Here is a 5,716-nt window from a genome sequence, read left to right as displayed (position 1 = left end):
GTAATTTGGGAGTGGGTTCTGTGGATGGTTGCATGCTTGGACTGGGGTGCAAGGGGGATTAGCGTTGGCTTTAGGGACATGGGTCTGTTTTGTTAGGACATGTTGTTTGTTGGGACATGTGTCGGGGCCTGCTGGCAGGAGCCCGTCAATGGTGGGTGGGTGGCGGTGCAGTGGGACATGTATCAGGGCCTGCTGGTAGGTGCCTGTCACTGCTGGGTGGGTGGGGGTGCAGGGGGACATGAGTTCGGGCCTGCTGGCAGGTGCCCGTCACTGCTGGGTGGGTGGGGGTGCAGGGGGACATGAGTCGGGGCCTGCTGGCAGGTGGCCATCAATGATGGGTGGGACATGTGTTGGGGCTCAGAAGTGCATGGGGGCTGCCTGTGGGGCATGCCCAGGGAGGATGGGCTGCCTGCGGGGCATGCTCGGGGTGGATGGGCTGCCTGCAGAGCATGCCCAGGGGTGTGGGGTAGTCCCCTGTGGTGTGGGCTGCCTGCAGGGCCTGGGGAAGGGGCACACCAGGGAGGACCCACACTGCCAAATTGCGTGTAATACTCCAAGCACACCCCCAGAATACACGCACCCCTCTCGCGCCTGTAAAATCATGTGTAAAACTCCCCGCGCACCCCTCAGAATACACGTACCCTGCTCGCACCAGCGAAATCGCTTGTAAAACTCTCCACGCACCCCTCAGAATACACGTACCCCTCTCGTGCTAGCAAAATCATGTGTAAAACTCCCTGTGCACCCCTCAGAATACACGTACCCCGCTCATGCTAGCGAAATCGCGTGTAATACTCCATGCGCACCCCTCAGAATACTCGTACCCCGCTCGTGCCAGCGAAATCGCATGTAAAACTCCTCACACACCCCTCAGAATACACGTACCCCGCTCGCGAAAACACGGGTGATACTCTCCTGCGCTGAAATGGGTTTTGGCGCACGCGGCTGGTGCAGACTGCTGCACGCACACATTGTGCACCAGCCGCATGCACCACTTGTGCGCTGATTTCTATGAATTACCCCCTTTGCTGGGAGATGGGCAGTTTCTCCAGGAGCTTGTCCAGGAAGGGAGTGATGGAGATTGGCCGATAGTTAGCCAGGCAGGAAAGGTCGGCAGAGGGTTTCTTAAGAAGAGGGTGCACAAGGGAGTGCTTCAGGGGGGATGGGAAGACTCCAGTGGTGAGGGAGTGATTGCAGAAGTCAGCCAGAGTAGGAGCCAGAGGTTCAATGTTGTCCTTGACATTTTTGGAGGAACATGGGTGAACCTGTTTCAATGAGACTTTCATAGATTTGACTTGTCTAGAAACTTTGTCTGCGGAGAACAAGGGAAAGGCAGAGAAGGAGGGAAGAGAGGTGGCTGCACCAGGGCCAGAGAAAGAGCAGGGAGTAGAGGGGGGGATAGGAGGAGAGTGAGGACAGGATGTCCTGGGTTTTAGAGATGAAGTGAGAAGCCAGTGCCATGCAGAGGGCCTAGGAAGTGACAGGAGAGGTAGAGACTGCGGCAGGATTGGCCAGTTCCTTGCAGATTCTAAAGAGTTCAGCCGAGTTGTTATATGCCGCAGCGACCCGGGCTTGTATATGAGCTCTCTTCTTAGTAAGGACAGCAAGACAGTATTGCCTTTGCAGCAGGCGGCAGGCCAGTTTGTCTGAGGATGTACATGAAGTACGCTATTTCCTCTCAGCCACCCTGCCTTTGCGTTTCAGGGTGACGAGGTCTGAGTCGTACCAGGAGTTGCACTTGCCTTTGGGCTGCAGGCGGATTCTCATGACAGGGGCAAGGATATCAAGAGTATCGGATATAGCAGAGTGGAGTGTGGAGAGGGCTATGTCAGGGTGAGAGTCAGCTAAAGGGAGAGGGGGGGGTGAAAAGGTGGCGGCGAAAGCCTCAGCTGAAACGCGCTTCATGGGTCAGATGACCAAGAAGGTGGGTGGCAGTGATATGAGTGGTTTGGCCTGAGGGGTAGGGACGGTGAGGTGGAAGGAGAGGAGAAAATGATCACTCCAAGAGAGAGGAGTGGTGAGAGGAATAGAAAGGGGAAGGTCTGAGATGGTCAGAATGAGTGAGTGAGTCGGGCCAGAGGGGAGAATAGTGAGTTAGAGAGAGTCGCAGAGGTCGCGAAAGAGTCCAGAGGGAGGACAGGAGTCATCCAGGTGGATGTTTAAGTCTCCAAGAAGGACGAGTTGAGTGGTGGAGGCCAGGAGTGAGGAGAGGTCTGCCCACTCAGAGAGAAAGGAGGAGATGTGACCAGGTGGTTGATAGATAGTAGCCACAGTAAGGGAATGGCTAGGGGAGAGAGAGAGGACGAGGGCATCAAAAGAGGAGCAGGACTGCGTAGGAGTGACAGAGGCAGGAATCCACTCGGGCAAGATCAGGGCTACAACCCCACCAGAGCGGTTGGACCTGGGTGAGGAGAGGATCTTGTAGCCATCAGGTAGGAGCAAGTCAAAGATAGCGACATAGCTGGCCATGAACCATGTCTCGGTGAGACCCATGACATCCAGGTCAAGTTCTTCAAGAAGGCGAAAGATATCAGAGGAGTGTTTGACAGCAGAGCGAGAGTTAAGAGTGGCAATATGGAGAAGGTTGCCATCCTTGAAGGACTTCCAGGGAGGGGTACAGATCAGCGGTACACCCTGCGGAGGTGTAGAAGGAGCCCGAGAAGGAGCAGAGAGGGAAGGGGAGGGCAAGATAGCCAAGGAGGAGTTAGAAGGGGGAGGCGAGGTAGTCAGGAGAGGGGAGGAGAGAGGGGACAGCAGGTGAACAAAGGAAGTTGATGGGGCGCAGGAAGCGTCTACCAAAGAGGTGAAGGCTGGCCTGAAGGCCTTGGACGAAGACGGTCCCATTAGAGTAAACATTAATGATGACCTTAGAGGAATGGAAGGAGGTCAAGAGGGCGTCCCCGGTGCCACCATTAATGGGAGAAGAGGAGAAAGGAGAGAGCACAGAGATCATATGAAGGGTCCATAGGTCTGGCGAAGGCACGACAAAGAGGATGTCTGTGAGAGTTTCCTTGGAGGAGGCACTGGTGTAGTTGTCAGCGATAGGGCGGCCTGGTTTGGAGACCAGGATGTCCTTTTTAAACGTTTTCCTACCAGATTTAGTGAAGAGAGCAGGATAGTCAATACAGAAGCAGTTAGAAAAGATAGGAGAGACAGAGAGCACCATAGTAGGTATGTGAGGGGTGGAAGGGAAAGACACTAGCACAGGGCACTAGGGTAGGCAGACAGGAGGCGAGAGGCAAGCAGTAGGGCAAGATGACGACACTCAGGATTAAAGAGCTCACAAAATGCACATTTTAAGACAGGTTGGAAGACACACCTAAGTTTGAGAGTCCTGAATGGGGGAGAGCGGGCCTAGTTTTCACACTGCATTTTTTAAATACTGATACAGGGCATATTAAAACATCACGGGGACACCCACACCTAAGTTTGAGAGTCCTGAATGGGGAAGAAAGGGCCTAGTTTTCACAATGCAATGTTTAAATACTGATACAGTGCATATTAAAACATCACGGGGAAAACCACACCAAAGTTTGAGAGTCCTGAGTGGGGGAGAAAGGGCCTAGTTTTCACAATGCTATTTTTAAATACTGATACAGTGCATATTTTAACATCACAGGGTAAAAAAAAACAGGTCTCAAGTCTGAAGGTGGATGAGCCGGTAGGCTGGGAAGCTAGAGGGACTAACCTGGGAGATTGACTGGAAAATGGCATCCCCTGGCGTCCCCTGCGGACACCTGCAGACACAACAGGAGCCGCTACAGTGGAAGCCGCCCTTTGCCTTAGGGGCCCTTAGCCGCAGGGGCTGCCGGGCTGGGGCTGCCCTGGTAGCACCTGTAATGAGGAGGGGGGAGGGCGTGCCAATCCGGGTGCAGTGGGAGAACTGGGAGGTGGGAGGTAGGGAGGAGAACACAACAGACAAAATGGAAGGAGCGAGGGGGGTAGGGAGAGACACTAAGAGGGGGAATAAGAAGGGAAGGCAAATTTCAAATTAAGGCCCACGGAGGGTCAAAGTACCTGTTCCACCAGCCTGCAGTAATGCCGACATACATTCTGTGAAAGTGAATGCAAAACACAGTGCACTCGCTACTCATTAACTAATCTATGATGTGCATGTTTAGTGCTATGGACTAGGAACAATGAAGTGCCTGATTTTGGTTTGTGTGTGTGATACGCAATCATGACGATATTATCGTTGTTGATTGTGCAGTGAACATTGCACAGCATGTTAGACGAGTTTCAGTGCAGTTTGCGATGAAGGAGGCCCTTACCCAGTTCATGCGTTTCTATCCGATCTCTTGCATAACTTTCTATCGCACTATGCAGCTACCGATGTGGCAGCGTAATTTTCTATTTTCTATTTGGTCTGTCAATGGAGACTGCGTGGTACATTGCAAAGAAGTGCATTTCTTTGTCATGTGCCAATGGAATACTTTGCCCATGGCATTATGACGTTTCACAGCACAAATAATATTATACCCTAGCTACAACATTCATTTTACTGTGCCAGCTATCTCAATTTCTGCAAACCCATCTAAATTGCCTTGGTGTCTTTCTTGCAAGTAGTGATATTTTCTTGTACTAAGTGTTGCGCTGTGAATCTCTTGAAAACGTTCTGCAACATGTAAAGAAATATCTTTGTACAGCACACTCCTTTCTAACCGACTGAACTACAGTGTTCTTCACAATGCCACACCTCCAGCCCTGCATGCGTGCATTGGCAATTCCGTTGTTCATCTGTGAAAGGGGCTTTCTTTTTTTTACCTTTTTTCCTTCCCCAGTGCTTCTTTATTTATTATCGTGTTCGCACACACGCCACAGAAGGAAAGCCATGAAAGGTCTGGTACAGAAGGCACAGCACCTGTCTAGATACTATAGGGGAGACGGAATTATTTGGTGGCTGCGGTAATAGCACCAGCATGACCCATAGATGGGGATTTACATCCTGCCAGCAACTCGGGATCCGGCACTAATAGTGCCGGACCGAGTTGCTGTAACGCTATTTGCATTGGCGGTATCCCAGCAGATTTACCGCTGGGATATCACCAATGCTCTGTTAAGGCCATGTAGTCCAAAATGAATACTTATTCTAATCTAAATGCTTTTTGGACACAACAGGAGCCGCTACAGTGGAAGCCGCCCTTTGCCTTAGGGGCCCTTAGCCGCAGGGGCTGCCGGGCTGGGGCTGCCCTGGTAGCACCTGTAATGAGGAGGGGGGAGGGCGTAAAGTCTTCTGTAAAATCAGTCGAAAGTGTGCCTGAAATAAACCTTTAATGAGTCTAGCAATTATTGTATAGAGTTCCAGAAAGATAAAATATTTGTTATTCCTATTCTTTCTTATTTAGGGTCACTGCTCAAAGTGTTACACTTGCGTAGAACCCCCCTCTTTTTTTGTTTTAAGATGCCTGAAAAAGAAAGCTAGCCACTCCAGAAACGAAGAGCCATATGGCACGGACCACAGCCCTGGAGCTTCCATTAAAGCAACTTTTTTGTTTGTTTTGGGGTAGCAAGGGACACCACAGGGATAGCAGGGGAGACCCAGGGCGACCCCCAAACGATGTCCCTGCCGGTCGCCTCCTTGTCTTCTGGCCTGTCTAAATACATGCATTGAGGGTGTGAGCAGAGCTCTGTGGGCAATGATTTGCCTACCAAGTGCACTAGTCACTGGCTTTAGAAGTGCATTCTGAATGAACTGCAGGCCCAGCCAAGGCAGCCC

This window comes from Ambystoma mexicanum, chromosome 3p (genome assembly GCF_040938575.1).
Source record: "Ambystoma mexicanum isolate Mex_15411 chromosome 3p, UKY_AmexF1_1, whole genome shotgun sequence".
NCBI classification, from domain to species: Eukaryota; Metazoa; Chordata; class Amphibia; order Caudata; family Ambystomatidae; genus Ambystoma; species Ambystoma mexicanum.
The sequence above is the reverse complement of the archived record's forward strand: the minus strand, read 5'-3'. Positions refer to the sequence as shown.